This window comes from Protopterus annectens, chromosome 13.part0, assembly GCF_019279795.1.
Source record: "Protopterus annectens isolate FY-2018-M chromosome 13.part0, PAN1.0, whole genome shotgun sequence".
Classification (NCBI taxonomy): Eukaryota; Metazoa; Chordata; order Ceratodontiformes; family Protopteridae; genus Protopterus; species Protopterus annectens.
This window is the reverse complement of record NC_056747.1, coordinates 738,636,913-738,662,722: the sequence shown is the minus strand read 5'-3', so window position 1 is coordinate 738,662,722 and position 25,810 is coordinate 738,636,913. Positions and strand designations below refer to the sequence as shown.

At 41.3% G+C, this 25,810-nt stretch overlaps 1 protein-coding gene across 2 annotated transcripts in view; it reads right to left on the bottom strand.

The window, feature by feature from the left end:
* ERAL1 (Era like 12S mitochondrial rRNA chaperone 1) overlaps nucleotides 1–25,810 on the bottom strand; it is a 609,521-nt gene that overhangs the window by 61,732 nt on the left and 521,979 nt on the right. The gene's annotated exons all lie outside the window — the stretch shown is intronic.

Genomic DNA, 25,810 nt, shown 5'->3' with positions numbered 1-25,810 from the left:
TGTCTCCCACCCAGAAGCAGAGAAACCTTCTGAAGTGTGTGTTCATTTTGATGTGATAGTACAACATCCTGAAGATCTACTGAGCACATCCAGTCGTTCTTCTGCAGGAAGGGAAGAATGGACTAAATTCTGACCATTTGGAACTTTGAATAGGCAATGGACTTGCTCAGGTTTGTCAGATCCAAAGCGAAGGTCAATGAAGCATACACCCGCTTACCAAACCTGTCCACTGCCTGAGTCTCCCTGTTAGGAAGGCCAATAGAGGAGTTTTCCTGGGTCAGCTCCTTCTTGGTGGCTGCTGCAACCATCATAGCATCGACAGGGACACCCTTAGTCCACTGGGGTCTATCTGATAGGGTACTAAGGATCTTGTCCAGGCATGTCGGGATGGGTTCTACTATGTCTGGCTCTTTCCACACGCTGTGGGATATGGGATCTATAAGGGTATGCAGAGGGAGACACCCAAGATGTAGATGGGCCTGACCCGAAGGCGTCCAGGAAAACAGACTCATTTGGGATAGGGTTTTGTCCAAACCACCTACCTTTCTGGTGCAGGATTCCCATGTCATCTCCAAAGGAGGCATCCTCAGGTGGGGATCTTGAGGACCCTTCCTCTTCATCTAAACTGGCGTCCTTGTGAGGGATTCTGAGGAGGAATTCACGTGCTTCCTTTTACATGTACACTTACGATGAACCTCCTCGGGTGGTGCTCCAGGGAGGTATCGGAATTCTCTGGGTGTTCTAACTGGGAAAAAGTCTGGAAGCTCTTCTGGGCAGGCTGTCCAAGAAGAGACAGAAAGGATGACTCTTGCACAAACTCTCCTGAGGAGGGACCGGGCTCCTAGTGAGGGAGAGTTGAGGCTTTCTTAGGAGCGGACAGAACCCTCTCCACCACCTCAAATGCCAAGGGTGAATGGGGATCAAAGGGAACATCTGCTGGAAATGAAGCTGTTGGAGGAGAAACCCTATGAGTCCCCATCACTCCCAGATCCAAGAGGGGAGTCGGAGCCGAACTGTCAAGTGCGAGGCCCTAAGGTAAAGAGACAGCTGACATCAAACCCTTGGATCCGATGCCCGCGCTATGGCTCCAAGAGTCACCCTGATCAGAGACTGTCAAGGCTGAACTTCTCAGGGCAACTGGAGTCGAGATAACCATACCCGTCAGCTCAGTGTTGGCTCTTGCGATCCTCAGGTCCAACAACTCTGAAGCGTGGGGTCGGATCGGAGAAGGAGAGATGGGAACAAAATAAGGCTGGTGGCTACTGGATCCAACAGGGGACGGAGCATACAAAACCCCCAGATGAACTTGTGCATTGAGAAACCTCATCAGCATCCTGTCAACCTCAGCTTCAGAAAGGCTCTGGGTGGATCTAGCAGAAGAAGTAACAGAAGGCAGCCTGGATGCTGGTCTAGGGGATGCAGCAATGACGACTAGGGTCTGGAGGAAATCGGCTCCGGAGAGAACCTCCGAAATTGGAGCTGGCCAGATTCCTTGCAGACACTCGGATATGAGGACTTAGGATCCGAAGTTTTGGCAGACTTATGAGAAGGCTCACCCGGCAAAGAAAAAGCTCTGTCCAGGGCCTGTTTCTTCTCCCTGTGTTTCTTGGCAGGAGTTTGAGCTTCTGAAGTGGAAGGAGACCCAGAACAGGAAGAAGAGGGTAGAAGGCCCTTAAGGATGAGTTTATTTATTCTATCAATCAGCAAGTGCTGGCTGAAACCAGCACAAATGGCAGAAGAGGAGTCCAAATGAGAGTTCTTAAGCAAATACACTCCATGTGAGCATCTGAAAGAGGGATCTTACGTCCACATGTAGCACATTTCTTAAACTCACCTGGTTTGTCTGACACAGTAAAGGCAGAAGACAATCAGCCTAGAAAAAAGGAAAGACGTTTCTAAGTTATAAACCTTTTAGATAGATTAATTTTAGTTTTTTTTAAAAGGAAACTGGACAGAAAGCAGCAGATAAATGGGGGGAAGAAAGGGAAATAAATGGACCCAAGTGCATAAAATGAAAGAGGACAGGGGAAAAAAAAGAGGAAGAACTACAATAGAACAAAATTAGAAAAACATTATCAGAAAAAATACTCACTAAACCCCAAAGGAGCTCAGACAATCGCAATCTCAATGCTGTTCGAAAATGTGGCAAACAAGATCTGAGGGATGAAGGGAGGGCAGGGCACTGTAGGCAGGGGAGGAGCTCAGATTTTTCGGATCCTAGAGCTATGGGACAAGGCTGAGTCTGATCCTATATTGGATCTGAACCCACAGGTTGAATATCAAATGAAAAACAACTTCAGATCAAACAATTTACTCACCACAGTCTTCCTAAACATTGGAGACAAGAGACAACTGCCAGTAAAAATCTGACACACAGACAAGTTATCCACCTTCAAAGAAGATCCTGAAGTGACGCTGCTTATGACAGTTATTGTAAATGAGATGAAGTCAAATAATCAACATGCAATAACTACTAGCACTAATCACAACAAACAGAATGATTATTCACTAACAATGTGCAAATAATAATAAAGAATAAAAGTTATGCATGTACAATAACATCAGCCTTCTAAGAAGCTGTGCCATCATTTATAAATATTAAGACTGATCCTGCAGGCATTAGGGTTGTTTAGCAGAAAAAACTTTCCCAGGCTGAGTCAGCACAGGATGCTGGTACACTGGTCAATATTTTTGAAGGAAGTTGGTGGGAAGCAATGAACCTGCACTAAATTATTCAAGGTTAGGTAGAATTACAAGGATGATTTAGTGGGTAGAAAGGTTATGGTAAAAGAATTGAACAAAATTATACAATATTATAGTCTGTTCAAGATGGTAACTTGAACAGACTATAATCAGGCATCGTAAGTGGAAGTGAAATGGATTAAGGATTTGTATAAATCCAATGCATCCACCTCAAATGAAATGCATATATTTGAATTTAACAAGTAAAGGAAGTGGTACTTGGTAGCACATTTTATCGTGAAGTTCAACACTGCAAAACAGAAAGCCAATCAATGAATTTTAAAGTATGGCAGACTCTGGTCTCTACAGATCTTTTGTAGCAGTACTTAAGCAGAGTAAAGGAAGAGAGAAGAAAAACAGAATACCAACCAGATACACCAATGATGCAACAAACGAGGGAGGGTATGTTACAGAGCAGATGTCCTTTTTGCAAATCTGTCCTTACGGTTAAGTTCATAACTTTCATATCGGATGAAAACAGATCAAGCTACCAAGGGCAAAGCTCCAAGCTAAACTTCCTGGGTGGATACTGTCACAGGAACATGCCATGAATAATAACAATGACCTCAAATGAAGACCTAGACCTGAAAATGCTATCCAGTTTATAGCATTTTTGAAAAGGTGTTAAGGGAAGATCAAGTAGCCACTATGCAGATAACAGCTAAGGAAGCATCATGTAAGAAGGCAGAAGAAGCGACTACTGCTCTTGTGGAGATCCTTGGGAGTGTGTGCAAGCGGTCAACAATACCCATACATACACAGATATATATATATATATATATATATATATATATATGCACACTCACATATGTGTGTGTTTTTATACATAGATATACACACACACACTGAAATCTAAGTAGCTTGACAACCACATAGCAAGGATATACGTTTAGAAACCTCTTGCTCTGACCTTGAACAGGCCATACTTGCACTGTAGGGGTGTTTCAATCAACTTATAATCTGAGCTGCCTGTGAATGTCCACTGCCATTAAAGCTCCTCTCCCTAGTTGGAATAGTTAGGGAAGAAAATAATTTGACAAACCTTACTTAGGGTCACTTCTAAGACAACCATGAGCATAAAACAGGGTTTTGTTCCAAGTGCATCTAGGTCTACATGAAGAGACTGGCTAAGGTATTTTCACTAACAATGACCAAAAAACATAAGATCTTTTAACAGAGGTTGTTTAAGTTTGCAGGGGAAGTCAGTTTGAAGGGATATAGGGTAGGCTCTTCTTGGGTGAAGTACGAGTCCTATGAGGGAACAGAGTCTTTAGTCTGGGCCTGATATGAAAATTTCCCTCAAGATTTTACAAACTTTACACTTCCTGGGAAAAGTATGATCAAGATGGTTGCTCAATCCAGAGCGCTGTGCTTCCTGGTAAATAGTGTTAAAAAACATACTTCCAAGAGCACAGCAGCTCGCCACAGAAAGTTTAATACAAGAATACATTCTAACACTTTCAAAATAGGTCATGTGATCTTAGCTGGGTTTATTAATTTTGTGATTGAGCTGGGTAATAAATTTATTGTTCTGATGACGCCCCTGGTCTGGAGATGAAAGCACTAAACCTTGGGTACTACTTTGGAAGTGCTGGAATTTATTCGTGTATTAACCTTGGTGCGCAGAGTCTCTGTGGTCTTTTTCTTTTTTTTTACATTATTTACCAGGAAGCACATAGCTCTGATCTCCGGTGTGCATTTTCTTAATATGATTTGATGGTCCTTTTTCACTGTTTGCCTCTGTCACTTCCTGGTAAATAAAACAAAAGAAAAAAAGCTATTTTGTCTCTGTCACTTCCTGGTAAATAAACAAAAGAAAAATGCTATTTAGCCTATGAACACTACCAAAAAAGGCAGAATCCTGCTGCAGAAAAACAGACAATCAACAGATTAGGAAATGACATAGAAATCTGCAGTCTAACTTCTATCAAGGTAGAACACGTTTGCATTTTCTTAATTAAACATCTTTATATTATTTACGATATGATTTTTACATCACTGGTTGCACAAAAGATGGGGAAATGGAGCACAGGTCCAATAGAAGCAATATGAATGTAAACAGGGGCAAATTAACAAAACAAACATGAATTACTATAAAGGTAGCGCTACAAAAGTGTGTGTGTGTGTGTGTGGGGGGGGGGGGTAGCACCAAGCACAACAGATACACATGCTAAAGGGATGCAAGACAAAGGTCTACAGCAGAGTTGTAAATGAAGATGTGAAGGAATGAAAACAGGAAGTTCATAGACTAAGAAAAACGGATGCAAGTGTATAAAGGAAAAAAAAGTGGGGAAGGCAGGCACAAAGACAAAGGTAGCACAAGGAAAACATTGAAGAGGGAGCTGTATAGATGACTTCATAAGTAATGGATGAGAATCTGTGAAGTCCCCAGAAGAGTCGGATATACAGAAGAGAACAAGAGGACAAGAAAAGAGGCAGGAAGGGGCAAAAAATAAATAAATAACCCAACACCAGCGGCAGCAAACAGATATTAGCAACCAAAATTGGAGTGTAAGAACTTCCAAGATAGCTGCACACTGATCAGCAAATTCATCTGAATTCTCCTAGTATGGAAAAGACCAGTGAAACTGACAGTGTGGGTAAGATTCAGCTACTGGCTAGCAATTACACTGCCTAGATGCCACCAAAGAAGAAATATGGGGAACCTGTGAGAAAATCAATCAGAAAAGAAAAAAATCTGTCTAGGAAGAATCATCAGCTGTTAAGCAAAAAGCAATTCAAATTTCAGCTTTGGTAGAGCACATTAGGTTCCAGCAATGTAGAGGAAAATATCAAACATAATCAGAGGTGTTTAAAATAAATGAAACAATTACAGAATATATCAAACAACAAAAGGCTTGAAAAATGGAAGAAGTTTTAAACAGCTATTCAGACAAACTGATAAAATTTCAGAGTCTGAAATGAAAATAAGTATGTTTAGGCATGAGGCTTCTGAATCCTGAACAGCCATTTCAAAAATAGTAGAGGTAAGGCACAGCACACAAAGGAAACCTGAAATTTTCTGCTGTATCAGAGAAACTGGAAGGTACAGATGCTATTATAAAAGTAGAAATAAGCACCTGGAGTTTGTTACTTGAAACGGAACACTGTGTGTATGCTCTAAACCTAGGCATGAGAAAGCAGCCAATACCTACATTAGTAAAGGTGCTATGCATACCAGCAGTTGGCACTGACAAAATTGAGACAAAAAGAAAAAGAATTAAAAATTAGACAGAACAGTGTGTTTGTGGAAAGTGATTATTCCCTGTACCCCAAACAAATGAGAAGCAAGTTCATCATGGCAATCAGGGAATGTTGACAGGAAGGTGCGAGAGTTAAGCTGATGTATCCAGCTGTCTTCAGAATCACTTTGTGATGCAGAACAGCCTAAAGCTGAAATAAATTTGCCCAACAAAGTGTAAGCCAACAAGCAGAAGGGGACTCTCATTCTCAGCCTTCTGACAATGAAGCATTCAGAGACTTTACCAGAGAATACTTCTCCACGGTTCCATAGTGTGCAGTCAATGGATATGTTACATGTAAGGGGGTAGTCTTATCAGTGACCACTGTGTATGTTAAAGACAGCAAAGCAAGTAATTATTTTTGTAAGACATATGGGCTTTACACTGTAACAAGATAAAAAGGCTGGGCAGAAGTATATTAAAAGCAGAAGACCAAGCAGCAAAAGTGCTATTAAAAGCAAAAATGCTGTATCGATGGGTACTGACAATATCCTGGATGCGTCTTAAATAGCATGAAGCATGATTTAACCACACTCCTAACAATACTGTTCAATCTCACCCTCCATACAGGTTTTGTACCAAGTGAATGGAAAATAGCTACAGTCATTTCCCTGCGTAAGGTAGGGCCTTTCACAGACCCACAAGTCTGATAAGCCTCATATACAAAGCCATGGAAAGACTTATCGTGGAACTAATCAATCAATCAGGGAATCTCTAAACACTGGACCCATCTCACTTTGGATTTGTCAAGGGTAGGTCATGCTTACTCAGTCTGGTAGATTTTTTGAAAAGGTCACCAAAGCAATGGATGAAGGCAAGATGGTACATACCACATAACTCAATTTGGCCAAAGCTTTTGACAAACTTCCCCATGCAGGCATAAGAGAAAAGCTAAATAAATGATGATTATACAACAATATATATATATATAATATATATATAATATATAATATACAATAATATTTAAAAACGTGCACGCTGATTGGTCAGCGTGCATGTTGTAAATCAGAGTTATAGTAATGGAAAAAGGTCCGGTCACCCGGACTTTTTCCATTACTATAACTCTTTTTTCTCACTGTTTCGCTATGTTAAATGAGTTTAACATAGTGAGACAGCTTTAAAAAAAGCAACTGAGATTCTCCGTTGCTTTTTTTTAAAGCTGTCTCGCTATGTTAAAACTCCTTTAACATAGCGAGACAGTTTGTAAAAAGCAACAGAGATCTTGCTTTCTCTGCTGCTTTTTTCAAAACTGTCTCGCTATGTTAAATAGGTTTAACATACCGAAACAGCTTTAAAAAAAACAACGGAGATTCTCCGTTGCTTTTTTTAAAGCTGTCTCACTATGTTAAACCCATTTAACATAGCAAAAACAGTTTGTAAAAAGCAACGGAGATCTTGCTTTCTCCGTTGCTTTTGCCCACAGTTCTGATGTACTGCGTAGGCATACGCATGCGCAGTACGTCAGAACTGCCGCAGAATACCAGACAGCTGCGGAGGGGCAGCAAGGAGGCATTATACAATGTTATTATTTAAGAAAAGTAATTTTTTTTCTTAAATAATGTCATTGTATAATAGCAATAACCCACTTCTGGGTGTGGGTAATGCTGGATTTACCCATGGTTGGCTTTGTTTGGCCACTCGGGCTTCGCCCTCGTGACCAAACCACACCAACCGTGGGTAAATCCAGCATTACCCACACCCAGGCGTGGTTTATTGCTATAATAAACCCCTGTGTCACCCTCTGGATTGACATCTGGCTCACAGATAGGACGCAAGAAATCAAAACAGGGGAAGTTACCTCAGTCAAGACCAGTCACCACTGGAGTGCAACACGGTTCTGTGCTGGGACCTCTCCTGTTTGGCATCTACTCTTCTGAAGTAAAAGCCAATACCAAAGGGTGATGACTGCAAGCTAGGAACAGTTACTGAATCCCCAAATGACAGCCATCCTGCAAGAATGTTTGCCCCAAATAAATAACTGGTGCCAAAATCTTGGAATGACATTAACTGCCAAAAAATACATTATTGTATCCTTTGGGAAGTCACCTACTCCAGGGAACTACCAAGTTGACAATACACCCCTAAGAGTTGAGCCAGTTTTGTTCGAGATTTGGCAACTTATGTGGACAATGACCTACTTTTTGAACAACATCTGTTCATTGTTCTAAGAAAGTCCTTCTATACTGCACAGCTTATAAACAAAGGGATTGTATCTAAATCTAGGGATGTTAATGTCCCCTTTACTCAGCCCTCATTAGACCAATCACTGAATATAATGCCCTCTTTGGCATGTATATGTCCAAACATATGCAACAACTGGAATGTCCACATTGGTGCCTTACACAAAGGATACAAGGCCTAAACAACAGGTCCTGCATGGAACAACTCAAAGCCTTGTCACTATACTCGGCATCCTATAGACTAAGAGGTGAACTGTGTCTGGCATACAAGGCATCCTCAAACCCAATACTGATGGATGTACTGCACGTCAGCAACTCAAATGGCATCAGAAAAACTTAGTCTAGGGATCTACACATCTTCTGCAGGATTAACAGAATGATTTGGAGAGACAGGTACATCTCGCAGAGGATACCATTGCTCTGAAACAGACTCCCTATCCACATAAAATAAAGTTCAACCCTGTCCATATTTAAGTGCAACTTGGATCTATGGATGGGGAAACAGAAAATTTACTTCAGAACTGTCCTCTGTACTAATACAAGGATGCAGCTCCTAAATGCTTTTAGACCATGCATGGGTCCCCTCAAATTATCTATGATATGATCCTCTTGGTCAAACTAACATCTGTATTAATATTAATACTGCACAGTAGGATTGGACACCCTTTGTTAAGAGCCTTAAAGTAGCTAATAAGAAGTTGGCTGGTGGCAGTGATAACTACCTTATAGTCTGGGCAGAAGAGTGCATAGCTAGTAAACATGTACCAGACTTTCCCAGGTGTGTGTGTGTGTGTGTGTGTGTGTGTGGAAGCACTGGTTGGACAGAGAAGGTGCTGGAGGTCTTGGCTTGGCCATACAGTTGAGATCTCAACTCTATAGCTGTTCCAGTGGGGAGTCTTATTTATAGTCACAAGTTTTTTTAAGCAAGTACTCATGGAAAACACAAAATAATAAAAGGCATGGCAAATGCTAAGTTTTGTGCATATTCAAAATTATTAGTATATTTTATTCCACCAGCAAATGCTCTTAATGGAGACAAGTAGTGTGTAGGTGGTAGGTTAGCAGTTGGTGGTTGGCATAATGGTTTAGATGTTTATCTCACAGGCGCAAGGTGCTGGGTTTGATTTTCAAATGGGACAAAACATCAAGGCATAAAATGGCCTGCAAAAGGCAGATAGCCTACTCCTGAACTATTGGGGCAGTAATAAAAAAGGGATGCAAAACTGAAATGAAAATCTCCAGTTCGAAACCGCAGATACTTTCTGCAACTTAGCCTTATAGGCACATGAAGGTAAGCTTCCTTGAGATCCAAAGTTACCATCCAGTGATCTTTGCCCAGCAGAGGTAAAGTTGCTGTAACGTCAACATCTTGAACTTGGGAATGTCCAGATAAGTGTTGAGGATAGATAAATCCAAAATTGGTCTCCACGTGTTCCCCTTCTTTGGTACTAGGAACAGGCGAGAATAAAATCCTAGGCCCCTTTCTGATACAGGGACTGGCTGAATGGCCCCTATCTGGAGTAACTGAGAAACTTGCTTGTGAGCCTCTTTTCTTTGTGGAGGAGGAACATCTGGCATGCCTTTGAAAGGGGCATTGTGTGGAAATAAAATCTGTAACCGTGATGAATGATATCCAGCACCCATCTGTCTTGAGTGATTAAATCCCAATTTTCTTTGAAAAGAGACAATCTTCCTCCCAAAGGAGCTGCCAGACGAGAGTCCACTGGCAGCTGAAAAGGCAGGTGATTGGTCTGCTTACGAAAGGACTGACCCCTGCCCTCACCAGAAGTCTGAGCAGGTGAACTGTCTGATCTAGGCCTAAAGAACCTTGAGCCCTGCCCCTACCACGTCTAGACCTACCCCTAGACTGGGAACCATAAGCAGGATATGTCCACCCCTTAGCAGGCCAATTTCTACTAAACTTGGAGGCTGCACCTGCAAAAATCTTTAACAGTCTGCATAGACTTAGCTTTGTCCTCCATTTTCTTTAAAACTGCTTCCACAGGCGGTCCAAACAACACATCAGACTGTAAAGGAGCATCCAAAATCCTGTCTTAACATGCTCAGCTAAATTCTGATCCTTCAACCAGGCATGTCTGCGAAGAACAGAACTAGTAGCAGCCACCCTCGAGGAGGCCTGAACAGCATCAAAACCACACTGCAAAGAATGCTTACCCACTTGTTCAGACACATGAACCAAATCCAGCAATTCTTTACACTCAATACCTTCCGCCAAAGCATCCACCTTAGATTTCAATTGTGAAAGGAGATAATTTTGATATTTCAGCATATGAAACTGACAATTCAACGCCCTCATGGCTAGAGTGGAAGAAGTATAACTTTCTTACCCCACCTATCCAAAGCCCTTGCCTCTTTATCAGAGGGACAGGATTTTTAACCACAGAAGCTTTAACACCCTTAGGCCCCTGAGAAACAGTTTCTGGGTTCGCCCTAGGACTCTTAAACAAATACTTATGAGCTTCGGGCACCCTATAATACCTATCAGGCTTAACAGGAGCAGGAGGCAAGGAATCAGGGTTCAGAGAAGCCTCTGCGAAAACATCCTCCACCACATTCAACACAGGAGGAATAGCTAAGGGCCTATGCTGGGGCAAAACAAAATTCCCTAAGCCTTTTCCTGGATCAGAGTAACCTTGGCCTTCCCATTTAAAGTGCTCCCTCATGGAATGAAGAGTCTCTGAAAATGAAAAAACCTCAGGAGGAGAAGCTGAAGGGGTGGAATCATCCACATCAGAATCAGAGTAAGTAGGAAAGTCATGCAAGTCTCCCAGAGAAGACTCTGAAGCCTGTGAACGCTGTTCAAAACTATCAAACTCCTGTTCCACCCTAGGCCTCTTATCAGGTGGGGCATAGAACCTCTAATCAGAGTAATCAAATCTTCTGCCATTTTAAGCATATGTTTCTTAGGCACAGAGCCGAAATGCTAGGAGAAGCCCCTACAGAAGCTGAACTTGGCCTTCCTCTAAAAGAAGCTTTGGCAACAGAAGGAGAGGCCCTAACTACCTTGCGAAGAGAGGGAAGAACAGTTACCTGAGATGCCCCCTCAGCCTGGCCTACCTCCTGAGAGGGTGATGACTGCAAGCTAGGAACAGTTACTGAATCCCCAAATGACAGCCATCCTGCAAGAATGTTTGCCCCAAATAAATAACTGGTGCCAAAATCTTGGAATGACATTAACTGCCAAAAAATACATTATTGTATCCTTTGGGAAGTCACCTACTCCAGGGAACTACCAAGTTGACAATACACCCCTAAGAGTTGAGCCAGTTTTGTTCGAGATTTGGCAACTTATGTGGACAATGACCTACTTTTTGAACAACATCTGTTCATTGTTCTAAGAAAGTCCTTCTATACTGCACAGCTTATAAACAAAGGGATTGTATCTAAATCTAGGGATGTTAATGTCCCCTTTACTCAGCCCTCATTAGACCAATCACTGAATATAATGCCCTCTTTGGCATGTATATGTCCAAACATATGCAACAACTGGAATGTCCACATTGGTGCCTTACACAAAGGATACAAGGCCTAAACAACAGGTCCTGCATGGAACAACTCAAAGCCTTGTCACTATACTCGGCATCCTATAGACTAAGAGGTGAACTGTGTCTGGCATACAAGGCATCCTCAAACCCAATACTGATGGATGTACTGCACGTCAGCAACTCAAATGGCATCAGAAAAACTTAGTCTAGGGATCTACACATCTTCTGCAGGATTAACAGAATGATTTGGAGAGACAGGTACATCTCGCAGAGGATACCATTGCTCTGAAACAGACTCCCTATCCACATAAAATAAAGTTCAACCCTGTCCATATTTAAGTGCAACTTGGATCTATGGATGGGGAAACAGAAAATTTACTTCAGAACTGTCCTCTGTACTAATACAAGGATGCAGCTCCTAAATGCTTTTAGACCATGCATGGGTCCCCTCAAATTATCTATGATATGATCCTCTTGGTCAAACTAACATCTGTATTAATATTAATACTGCACAGTAGGATTGGACACCCTTTGTTAAGAGCCTTAAAGTAGCTAATAAGAAGTTGGCTGGTGGCAGTGATAACTACCTTATAGTCTGGGCAGAAGAGTGCATAGCTAGTAAACATGTACCAGACTTTCCCAGGTGTGTGTGTGTGTGTGTGTGTGTGGAAGCACTGGTTGGACAGAGAAGGTGCTGGAGGTCTTGGCTTGGCCATACAGTTGAGATCTCAACTCTATAGCTGTTCCAGTGGGGAGTCTTATTTATAGTCACAAGTTTTTTTAAGCAAGTACTCATGGAAAACACAAAATAATAAAAGGCATGGCAAATGCTAAGTTTTGTGCATATTCAAAATTATTAGTATATTTTATTCCACCAGCAAATGCTCTTAATGGAGACAAGTAGTGTGTAGGTGGTAGGTTAGCAGTTGGTGGTTGGCATAATGGTTTAGATGTTTATCTCACAGACGCAAGGTGCTGGGTTTGATTTTCAAATGGGACAAAACATCAAGGCATAAAATGGCCTGCAAAAGGCAGATAGCCTACTCCTGAACTATTGGGGTCCTATTATATAATCAAAGACGCAATCCTTCGAATTCGTCTTGATCGAACTTGAAAGTATGAAACAGCAAAATAGCGAAACAGCATACAAGCGATTTCTTTCCCTGGGAAAGAAATCGCTTGGCCACCTCCGCTACTTTGCCGTTTTCCTCACTGTAGTACGATCTCGGAGTTGGTAATATTTAAGTAAGGGGGTGTGTCGGAGGCAAAGCCCCACACTTTATGTAATGTTTTGAAGTTTTTATTTACTTATTTATTTTTTTTGTGGAACAGCAATTTTTTTTTTCCCTGTGAAAAAAATCACTGTTCCAAGTGTTCGGGATTGTAAGCTTTCACTTACATGGGGTTGATAAATCAACATTCACTGATTTAATACAGACCAGGACTATCAACCTATAAACAATGAGCCTATGCAGCTGGCCAAAGGAAGTATGTACATTATGTTCTGAATAAAATTTACAAAGTTTCTTTCATGCATCTGCAAAATTATGTTTTTCTCTCGATCTGTGCCTCATATTGATGACTGGTTTACTTGGAAAGCAGCTATCTGCAGGCAAAAGCAATTAATCTCTAGAGTTCGGAGCAATTTTTGCTCAGAGAAATGTAACATGTAAAGGTACACTAACAAGCAGTTCAATGAAAAATAAAGTTTGAAATTGTAGGAAGTGAATTAGTAGTAGCCTCTCCAAGCTAAATTCTGCACTGCTCTGTTAAAAGCATTTATTTATTTATTTAAAGGAAGCCAGTGTAAGTTTTCTTACAGCTAAAAATTAATGTTTACCAAAAGCATGCAAGCTGTTTTTCACATCTGGGAAGCTTTAACATATAACCAAAAACTACTTCAGATGAGGTATGGGTTAAAAACCAAGATAAAAATGCATGATAAATGAGAAGAAAAAAATGAGAGACTGATGCTTTCCTAGTTACCTGTTAAAAAAAGAAATGTGTACAATTTTTGTATGAAGCTTTTCTCCCTAGGCCAATGCTGAAATTGTTTTTTTTATTCTGCCCAGATGTCCCTTCCTGGTCAACAAATGGAAATAAATAAAACAGATAAGAAAAGAACAATTATACAATTCTTCCTGTAAAACGGGCACGCTGATTGGCCAGCCCAACCAGCGTGCCCGTTGTAAATCCCTCAATATACTAACGGAAAAAGGTCCGGTCGCCCGGACTTTTTCCGTTAGTATAAAACACTGTCTCGCTATGTTAAAAGAGTTTAACATAGCGACACAGGTTTAAAAAAAGCAACACAGATCTCCGTTGCTTTTTTTAAAGCTGTCTCGCTATGTTAAACTCCTTTAACATAGCGACAGTGTAAGCAACGGAGATCTTGCGATCTCCATTGCCTTTTTTTTTAAAACCTGTCTCGCTATATTAAATGGGTTTAACATAGCGAGACAGCTTTAAAATAAGTAACGGAGATCTCCGTTGCTTATTTTAAAGCTGTCTCGCTATGTTAAACCCATTTAACATAGCGAAACAGTAAAAAGCAACGGAGATCTTGCGTTCTCCTTTGCTTTTGCCCACAGCTCTGATGTACTGCGTAGGCATGCGCAGTACATCAGAACTGCCGCGGAATACCAGACAGCTGCTGAAGGGCAGCAAAGAGGCATTATACAATGCCATTATTTAAGAAAAGTAATTATTTATTTTCTTAAATAATGTCATTGTATAATAGCAATAACCCACTTCTGGGTGTGGGTAATGCGGGATTTAACCACGGTAAACCACGCCAACCGTGGTTAAATCCCGCATTACCCACACCCAGGCGTGGGTTATTGCTATAATAGCAATCACTGTATGTGGGAACTTAGGCTGTAGTATGCACTTTAGCAAGTATAACCTTAATTTAAAGTTGGGCAACACCTGTGGATGCAGCTATCAATTTAAGGAAATTGCTTCAATCTGGAGAAGTAAACTTCATTTATTGAAAATGAGTGGTTTTGGGCAGTGATTTCAAGTTGAAAGGGATGAAGGAGTTCTGAAAATGTAAATTTTTTGTTTGAGGTCTTTCACTGAAACAAAAAATCTTGTAAAATGTGATACAGGTTCAAAAGGAAATGTGCAGAAACAACTACATAAGATCAATATGCCAAACATTAACAGGTGCCATGTAAGTCAAACTGGAAATACACATTCAAAAGAACTGTGCTGTATAATAGGTGAGAGTAATAGCTTTCTATCGTAATTACCAATCTCTCCGTATTATCATCAAAAATAAATGGCCTTACAGGTATAGACAAAGAATATTGAATTATATTAAGAAATGTAGGGTGCAAATAGCAATACTGACACATTTGGACAGAAATGAGCATGTGAGTTTGATAAAGAAAGGATTTCAGAATGGGCATTTAGCAGAACATCCGGGATAAAGGAAAAGGGAAGTAACACCAATTGCAAGACGGACTCCAATAATGATAGGGGACAATAATGGTAGATTTTAGTAGTAAGAGGTTATTTGGCAAAAAAAGAGTATTAAACTGGCATGTATTTGTTCCATCAAAAAAAAACACTATTATGGAGCTTAAGAATATTTAGGAAGAAATAATAAGCAGGGAATATTATTTATGGGTGGGGACTAGAAAATGATTTGCAATTGTGAAGACACAGAAGAGAAAATATAACAAATGAGGGCAGATTTTGGAAGAAATATGAAATATCTGGTATGGAAGCAAATTCAGTAGTAAAACAACTTGGATAGAAATTATGTTTTACAGTAGCATGTATATTTAAAGCTTTGACACATCCAGTAACTATTTCTCAACATTCCCTCATAAGAGCAAAGATAAAGATGCAAGGTAACAGATTCACAGATTGTTACTAGGCTAACAACCCAGGGGGCCTTTCTAAGCCTAGCCAAGTTTTCTCAAAAGAATAATGATGTCCTGTGTCCAAATAGGATATTGACGGCTAGGCAGTTATAAGCTACCTCTGTCTATAAGGGACATGGGTGCCAGTCCTGTTAAAGCCTAGCTAACTATCCTTCTGAGATTCAAACCCTGCACTTTCTGTCTGTAAGGTAAACTCATTAACTATTACGCTAGCCCCCACTAATTGTTTCCTATCTACCTGTCAAAAGAGAGGAATTTAAGGAATGGGCAGTGAAGATTATTTAAGAGTTATTACTGAAGACAGAAATTTCTTTAGAAGGGATAGCTAGTGAGTAAAAAAAAATGAAAATTGAGTTTTAAAAGTAAGGTATAAATAGACAGAAAGCGCTATGGGGAAAAAGTAATGGGAATTCTTTAGAGAGACTGACAAAGGTAAAAGTACTGGACTGCAAAGTGCCAAATGGAAATAAGGTAGTATTTAAGAAAATGTTTGATAGCGCCAGAGTACAAAAACTTTTAGCATGACTTAGGCAACAGAAAGTAGAAAGGGTTATAACCAAACTTACACAGCCTATGACAAGAAAAATAACCAGAAATCCCACAGAGGTATTACAGATATTTCTGAAAATTTTGAACATTTGTATAAAGCAGAGGAATGTAGAAACCAAGAAAGAAACAAGTGGAAATTGTTCTATTAGTCTTAATTGTGTTTAGGTTAGGGGGTGATGAGGCTCAACAATTAATAGTTTAGATAGGAAGAGATGATTGGTTATACATCACTGTTTTTATCTCAAAATGGAAATCTCCAGAAATAGATGGTATCCCTGTGGAAGTTTGGAAGTTAAAAGAGAAGAAAGTGAAAAAGATCTGGAAGGTTCTGTTTTTATCTCAAAAGGGAAATCTCCAGAAAAAGATGGTATTCCTGTGGAAGTTTGGAAGTTAAAAGAGAAGAAAGTGAAAAAGATCTGGAAGGGTCTGTTTAACAGTATTTTTAAAGGATTGCTGGCACCAGCATCTTAGAAGAAAACTGTGGTGGCTCTAAGTAAAGAACCTTCTGACCAAGCTTCACATATAAACCTATTTCAATTTTCAACCATGATTATAAAGTGTTTGTGTCTATACTAGCTGAGAGAATACAGAAGGTATTGCCACAACTGATCGATAGGGATCAATATAATTTTGTGGAGAGCAGAGAAACATTTCACAACATAAAGTACAGTTGTGTAAAATCTTACCATAATGGTAGATGTACTTCTCTTCACTGTTGCAGCATTCCTTATAATAGGGATCCCCTGCCAAGGGCAGGCCGATGTCCAGCCAGTATACAAAAGCCTTTAGGTTGCCAAGGGTATGCTGTACATCACGTGTATACTCCCCACATACAGTGTAGGGCATAGAGGTGACATCCACATGCAACATCCTCAGAACTGAGAGCCCCAGTAGGAACTGCAGACTAAGGAATAGAGAGGCACCAGGGAAAAGAACGGGGGGGGGGGTGAATACTGCAACAGTGACGAGAAGGACTTCCTCGGTTTTGTAAGATTTTGTACAACTGTACAATATCCTTCCATTTCACTGTTGCAGTATTCCTTACAATAGGGAGAGTGGAAAAGCTCATGAAGAAGAGAGGGAAAAGGAAGGACCAGCACAGTCCTCTAGGAACCCATGAAGGATGGTCCTATCAAAACCAGCTCAAGCCCTGGATATCACAACCAGCTTATAGTGTTTGGAAAAAGTACGCACAGAAGTCCAGGTAGTTGCCTCAAGAATAGAGTTAGTATCTAAACCCTTGGAATAAAAAGCACCAGAAGAAGCCACAGCCCTAGCAGAATGAGCCTTAATCGAAGGAAGGCTCTTGCCATGAAAAGAAAAATACAAACAGAAATGGCTTTAGATAACCAAGAAGAAATAGTTTGCTTGGAAATAGCCCATCCCAAAGATCTAGGATGAAAGGAAACGAAAAGCTAATCAGATTTGTGAAAAGCTTTGGTCTTATCCAAATAAAATCTGAGTTGTCCATGCACATTCAAAACTGTGCAAAACCTTCTTACCAGCAGACTGCGGAGAAGGGGAAAAAAGTGGGCAAATGAACAGAAGAGACACCTCATTCCCTACTGTGTGTATAAAAGAAGGATTAGTACGAAGGGACACCCTGTCATTATGGAAAACAATCAAAAAATGGAAAAACAGCCATAAGGGCTTGAAGTTCAGACACCCGTCTGGCAGAAGTAAGGGGTCAACAAAAGAACAGTCTCCCAAGAACAATGCTACAAGGAAGCTGAGGCCGCAGGCTCATAAGGAGCCTGAATCAATTTCTCAAAAACAAAATCAGGGTCGCAGAAAGAAGGTACAGGCTTCCTGGGAGGGCTACTATCAAGGATGGCTTTAAGAAATCATTTAGCCACAAATCTAGCGGCTAAAGGGGTTGCTAGAGGCAGACAAGCAGAAATAGCCAACAAGTGGGCCTTAGAAGAACATGTAAACCCAGCATTGAGCAATTCACACAGATAAGTTAAAACCAAAGGAACATCCACAGAAAGTGGATTCAGGTTATGAGAAAGACACCAAACAGAAAACCTCTTCCATTTGGATAAGTAGGATTTCCTAGTAGTGAGTTTCCTGATCTCCTGCAGGACCCTTACCACCTCCTCAGAAAAAATGTCTATATGGAATCAAAATACTATCACCCACAGTGTCAGTTGAAGAGTAGACAGGTGGGGATGGATGGCAGATCCCTTTTCTTGTGTGATTAGGTTCACCCTGTGATGCAACTTGTGATGACTGCCCTTGGTTAAATGCAAGAGGGAACCAATGCTTTCTGGGCCAAAATTGAGTCATCAGCAAGATTTTAGGAGCATCCTGTTTTATAATGAACAGGATTTTTGAATGTGAAGGGGAGGGAAGGCATAAAGAAACATCCTCTTCCGAGAAAGACAGGGCATTAACCTTCCAGATCAGTGGACATGGGGCTCTGGGACAAAAAAGAGAAAGTTGTCTGTTCAGAGGGGAGGCAAATAGATCTGCTTGAGGAGTACCCCAAATGGTGGACAATGTCCAGAAACACATCCACTCGTGGGATTGTGAGATATGGACCTGCTCAGAGTCTGCCACAAAGTTCTGACCTGATAGAATGTAAACTGCCTGAAGTGTCACATGATACTGCATAGTTAGCTCCCACACCTGAAGTGCTAACCTACACAGGAGATAAGATCTTGTCCCCCCATGATTGTTGCCATACCACATTAACTGTGGTATTGTCTTTCAGTAGCTTGACAGGCCCTGGAATGAAAAGAGGATGAAATGTTTGAAGAGCCATCAGAAGAACTCCCATCTCTGACACTTATGTGGTCTTTCCTTTGTGAAGTGATCAAAGACCGTACACTTTCAGAGAGCCAAAGGAAGCCTCCAAACCCACATCTGAAGCATCTGTGAACAGCTTCTGAGAGGGGAGTGGAGGTTGAAAAAGAAGCCCTCGATTGATAGACAACTGCTGAATCCACCACTGAATTTCCAGTATGAGGCATGGAAGAAGAGGGACTATGAAATCTAGAAGATGAGTGTGCTGAAGCCAACCTGATTTTAGAAACCACTGAAGCGTTCTCACGTGGAGTTTGGCTAGAGGTGGCATAGGAATGGTGGATCCCATGAAACCCAGAGCTCTTAGAAATTCCCTGGCTGTAACCGAGGCCAGAGGAAGAAGAGACTGAAAGAAGGCAATGAGAGCTAAAGCCTTGGGAGGAGGCAAGGATGCCATTATTGGAACAGTCTGGAGTCTGCATCCCAGAAACACATGATCCTGTGCAGGAGTCGGGTAAGACTTCTGAAAATTTATACTGAACCCCAGGCTTTGCAGGAGGGAAACAGCAAAATGAAGATGCTGCAGTAGAATATCTGGAGAGGTTGCCTGAAAAAGTAGGTTGTCCAAGTATGGAAACACCTCTAACCCCTTTAGCCTTCAAAAAGCAATCAAAGGAGAGAGGCGTTAGGTGAATACCCTTGGGGCAGTAGAGAAGCCAAAGGGCAAAGCAGAGAACTGAAAATGCCAGGAAGCGACAGAAATGTAAAAATGTCCTGAAAATAGGATGAATAGGGTCAGGAAGACAGCTATCATTGAGGTCTAGAAGACAAGAAAAGCTTAAGGAATTAGCAGAAGAAACAAAGTCTGAAGGGATAACAACAAAAAGGAAGGGACCTTCAGAAAGGTGTTTAACTGGAAGAGATCCAGAATGGGTCTCCAAGTACCCTCTTTTCCTGGGGGACCAAAAACATTCTGGAATAAAACCCCTTCCATCTTTCGAGACACTGGAACTTCCTGAATAGTTCCCAAAGTCAAGAAACCCTGAAGCACCTCTGGAAAAAAGTGTTCCTGAAGAGGCTAAGGAACACCCATGAAATGCGGAAGAGATTTCCAGACCATGTAATACCCTTGATGAATGACGGAAAGAACCCAGGAATCTTGAGTAATCTTTAACCTAACAGGAAGAAACAGTAAAGATGAAAAGAAAGATAAGCATTGCTGAGAAGTACAGGACAGTCAGACAGCACCTGGTTTGTCAGGAAAAGGAGATTTCTGAGCTACAGGAGCCTGGGTAGCCTTAGCAGAAGTCCTTCTACCACCCCTCCTACCTTTGGGAGGAGGGAGATCATGCCTACAAACAAAGGCTGGCTTATTAGAGTAATTCCTTTGGAATTTAGGTACAGAAGAATCAAAGATACATTTTAGATCTTGTAAAGCCTTTTCCTGTAGAGACAGGAACAAATCTGCAGCAGAACCACCAAAGAAATGCTTGTTATCCACAGAAGCATCCATCAACTTAGCCTTACATCATCAAGCAAAGGTTGAAACTGAAGCCAGGAATATCTCCTTTGCACAGAGCCAAAAGCAGCAGCCATACAGGAGACATCTGCTGCATCATAGCTGCATTCAAAAGAGTGGCAAGCCACCTGAGAAGACGTCCCTAACAAGGAGCGAGCAGAAGTCTTCCCCTCAGTCAGGAAGGTCAGAAATAACCTGACAAGCCTGAGACAGATCAGCCAAAATATATCTCGTCATATGGGTATGACAATAGACGGCCCTAAAAGCAAGGGTAGCTGAGGTATAAACCTTCTTACCCAATATTTCCATAGTTCGACTGTCTTGATCAGAAGGAAGCAACTTTGTAAAAGGCAGTAGTAATTGATGGCTTGTCAGAAGCTACAGAGACCACAGAAGGGTCAGCTGATGAGCACTTATAAAGGAAGTTGCAATCATCGGGCACCTTATAAAAACAGGTTTTCTGGGAAGCAGAAGTCTGAGATGCTGTAGAAAAGGCATGCAACAAGGCAGCAAAAGCTCTCGAAGAATCCATTTGCAGATGCTTGTAATGCCTTTTCTGAACCTCAGACACCTGGGCACAATCCCATCTGAAATATTTCAACATTCTGGAAATTGTGTCCCCAAAGAAAATCTCCTCAAAAGGAGAGTCAGGACTAGTGGGCTCCTCTTCCTCAGAACCACAGTCTAAGAGAGAAGGAATCTGGGAAGAACAGACAAGGGATCCTGATCCGAATAGTAGTCCTCCTCAGAGGAATCTTGTTCCCTAGGCCTCTTAAGAGGAGTAGAAGACCAAGGTGCGGCTGGAACAGAAACTCCTTGAGGAGGCTTCAATGCCATAAGGGCACTAAACAAACCTTAAGTGAAATTATGACAATCAGTCTGAGAGTCCTTAGCAGCAGATGAAACATGTTTTGTTTTTTATTTCTTCTTTAAAGGGATGTTAACCTTGTAAAACTTAGAAGGCTCAAACACTGTACAACACTATCTGTAGTCGGTACCTCCTCCCTAACCAAAATCTGAGGAACACCCCTAGGCCCTTTAACAATAATCAGCTGTGGTTCCTCCTGAACATCAGAAGCAGACGTCTGCAAGGCCTCCAGGGAGGTGGAAGAAGATGGATCCATGCTGGCTTCCAAAGTGGTCACAGCAGAGGAATCCAACCCAGGAGCCAGGAGATCTTCCAGGTTTTCACAAGCCTCAAGAGAGACATCTAGCAGTAGCGGTACAGCAGAAGAATCAGACCTAGCTTTCTTGGCCTCCTCTTTCATGAACAGCTGTCTCTCAGAGTGGGAAGTTCCTTTCATGGCATCTTTTGTCAAAAGCTTAAGTCATTGATTTTCTAAATATATGTCCAAAGAGAAAAGCTGACTATGCAGGGTCTTTGGAACAAAAGTCTGGCAAACAGAACAGGACATATTGTCATGGGAAGCAGCTAGACAAAGTAAACACTCTTCTTGACTGTCTTTCCAAGGAATCTGTCTTCTACACTTACATTTACCCTTTCTGGATGACACGAACCCCGCAATCAACAAAAGCAAAGGAAAAAAGATAACAAAACCACAATGGGGTACTTATCTGAAAACAGTTTAGTGAATCAGCAAATGAAGCATGCGTTCAGACAGATGATCAAAGATGGCATTCAGACTGGTGGCAAAGAAGTTCTGAAGATGGTACATCTGGACACCACCTTTATGCCCCATGCTGTAATGCAAGGAGCATACATATGATGTATGGGTGCACCCTTAGCAACCTAAAGGCTTTGGTACTGGCTGGACGTCGGGCTGCCCTTGGCAGGGTATCCCTATTGTAAGGAATACTGCAACAGTGAAATAGAAGGACATCAATGGTGATCCAGGTGGAAGCAAAATGCAAAACATGCTACTAATGTTGGCGAGTTTTGATGCAGAAAAAGCTTTCAATAGAGTCAGCTGGGAATTTATGATTAGGGCTATGGAAACATTTGCATTCCCTGATGGAATAATAAGGTTATGTAGATGAATAAGTGAAAGGATGAAGGCAAGAATTAAGGTGAGTGGGTTCCTTTACAAGACGCTGTGATTTAACAGAGGAACCAAGCAGAGGAATCCTCATCCTCCTTTGTTAACTGTCTTTATATTTAGAGCTTGTTGACACTGTGAAGAAAATGAGGAAAGTAAACTGCAAGAAACTGGAAGAGGTAACCAGGCTGCTAGATAAATGGAAAAAATAAGGTGTATACAACAGCCAGAGAAGTTAACCTAATCAAGATGATGATTAACCATGACATCAAGCTGCCTGCTTAGATATACACTGGTTAAAGGGATAGTAGTTTATTTTACTAGTATCTAGAGATGGTGTGACAAGTTTGTTTGGGAAATAAAACAGCAGAGTTAGTGAAAACAAACAAACAAACAAAAACTGTTAAGGCTGGGGACCACCAAGGGAGAGAAGGGGAGTGACAAACTTTGAAACATATGTCAAAGCTTTCAGTACTCACCAATGGTGAAAGGGGGGAAAAAGAGATGGAAAGATAAATCAAGAAACAGAGATGCTGTATAAAGACAGAAAAATACTAATGATGTGAGTAGGTGGAACAGTGACAATCAGCACAACACTAAGGCCTGGGAATGAATGTGGAAGAAAACTTAAGATAAAAAGGAAAAATATGGGATAAAAAAAAGAGAGAGAGACAGAGAGTCAGGAGAAATGGACTGACATGATGAAGACAAAATAATGACTGTAACAGGTAAGACTTAAGTACAGCAAGTCATAAAACAGGGAGTGGGAAATAAGACAAGGATAGTGAACAATATATAATGGATGAAAATGTGAGAATCAGTCTCAAGGGAATGGTAAAAAAGGGCAAGGATAGAAAGAACAGAGAAATGGGGAAGTCCACTCTTGCAATGTTAAGGGATTGTGCAAGGGGAAATAAAACACATAACAGTCCTGAAGTGGGAAGGCTTGAAAATGAAAGAAGTTGGTTAATACCCATGGACAAAGAAAAACTAGTGTTACCTTAGCTATTAGTTCAACTGTGGTCACAATCGCAATCATCACTGTAAATATCTACCACTGGTTCGGTCCAATATTTGAACATGCTTTCAGAGTTGCAACCCCTCCTCCATGTCCATGCTGCTATTGCTTTACCTCACATATCTACAAGTGCCTGGTAGACAGGTGACATCTGTCCATACTTTGGCTCCTTCTCACCTGAACCAAGGCAAATCCATGCCCACACCATGAGCTGCTAGCAAAGAATTACCAGAGGAAAGAAGTCTATGACATGGAGACTTCAAGCTCTCCTTAGAGAACCTGAAGCAGAGAAGGGGCAAAGGTAAAAGTCTGAAGGTGGAATGGGTATATGAACACCCACTATGGTCACCAATTGGTTACAAGGCAGAAGAGGGGAAAGACAGAGAGACAGGGCTACATAGCGATTCCACTTGAGCATCTACAATTATGGTAAGTTGCCTATACAACTGCACTCTATATTATTCATGTGGATCACATGCTGTAGTCATCACTATAGGAAATATTCCCAAAGGGGACCTTACAGGCAGGGCTGGTTCATTTACTGCTTTGAGGAGGTGGAAATCTAGAGAAGGACCTTCAGGATAGCAATAAGGAACCCAGCACTTACCTTGGAAATCACAACCAGTCTGTTTTGAGAAGGTGCGACTCAAGGAGCAGGTGTCTGCCAATAAAATGTACTGGGAACCAACTCTCTTGAAGGCAACCATAAGATGCTGTACCCTTTATGAAATATGGCCTGGTTGTGTCCTGCTGTACTATCAAATCTATAAACATACTAGATAAATTTTCTTTTATCGCTGCTAACCATTGTTTGTTTTTTCAAAGTAATAAAGCAATCTGATTTCCTAACGGCTTTAGTTCTACCCATGCATTTTCTCAGCAGTCTATGGACATCCAGAGAATGTAGGATTCTTTCCATCTATTCTGAGGAGAAAGGAAGAAAATTAAATTGGATTTCTTGAATCACGGCTACTTCAAAAATCATCTTTAGCATAAATTAGGGGGTTACTGCACAAACTCACCCTGATAGTACTACAAGAATGACTCGAGGGCTTGGAATTCATAGCAATAAGGAAAACAGTTTTTCGAATCAGATATTTTAACGGTACTACTGCAGTGGTAAGTTTAGTCTTCCACACAAAATTCGGGTCCTACTTTTCTCCTGGGAGGCCTCAGGTGAAGGATGCCCTTTAGGAATTGTTTGATTGGAAATCTGGATGCCAGTGGGGGATGTACAGGCAGGCAGAAACTGCTGACAGATGTACTTTCAAGCTACAAGAAGAAAACAGTTCAGACAAGTACTGAGGAACCAATGGCACATCCACCAGCTTTTGGTGTTATTCCCTTCTTTGGCATAAGAGGAGAAAAGCTTTCCCATTTTGGTATGGTTTTCTGGTACTTGGCTTCCTAGTTGCTCTTACGATTTTTTAGCACATCCTCAGAAAAATGGTGCCAAGAGGTGCCGGTTATATTTTCCAAGTTGCCAGTCTGAATGGACAGTTTGGGGCAGTGTACTAAGCACCACTTGTGCATCAATATGGTCACAAGCTACGGCTGCAGTAGAGATTTCCTCTTTGCCATCAGAAGCAGGTGGGAGAATCCATGCTGCACGAGCCAAAAAGGGGCAATTAGATTCATTTATAGCTTTCCCTCCCTTACAGCTTGAACTACCATGGGGAGCAAGGGTATAGGAATGTAAGCATATAGAAACAGACCAGCCTAATTTAGCGAGAACGCATTCACTGCCCAAGCACTTTAGTCTGGTGCTTTGGACCAGAATTCTCAGTTATCAGTTGCTCAGAGAACGACAGAGGTCTTGCTCTGGTACACCCCACCTGTTAATGAACTCTGTGAAAGTATTCCTGTCTAGCACCCACTTGTAGGTATCTCCTGTGGTCAAGAGCAACTGGTCTGAAAACAGGTATTGGGATGTCAGTCTGCCCACTGGGAAAGGATGCTCAAGTCTGAATATCAGGGCAGACATAACACTCAGCCAGAGGCAAGGAGTCACTACACTGATGACTGCAACAGTTATCCACGTGAAGAACATTAGGAGAAAACTCTGAGGAAGAAACTAAGAAAGACCTGCAAGGAAACTAATGGCTGGATAGCAAGCAAAAATAAATAAGTATGGAAGATGGTAGGAGAAGCCAATATCCTGCCAAGGACAAGGCATGTGCAAGTAAAGATTTTTCCACCAATGGTTTTATACATTTAGATTAAACACAAAATGCTTAAAAACAACTGGCCAATGTTACAAGTGTGAACAGGAAGGTGTGTGTATCAAACCTATGCTGTTCAAGTACAATTTAGAGCATGACATGGTAGGAAGTAGCAGCATGGGATACATATAAGACAAGAAAACGGAAAAGTTGGAAGTTCTGTATCCAACAGCTCAAAGTGAACTGAAATTACT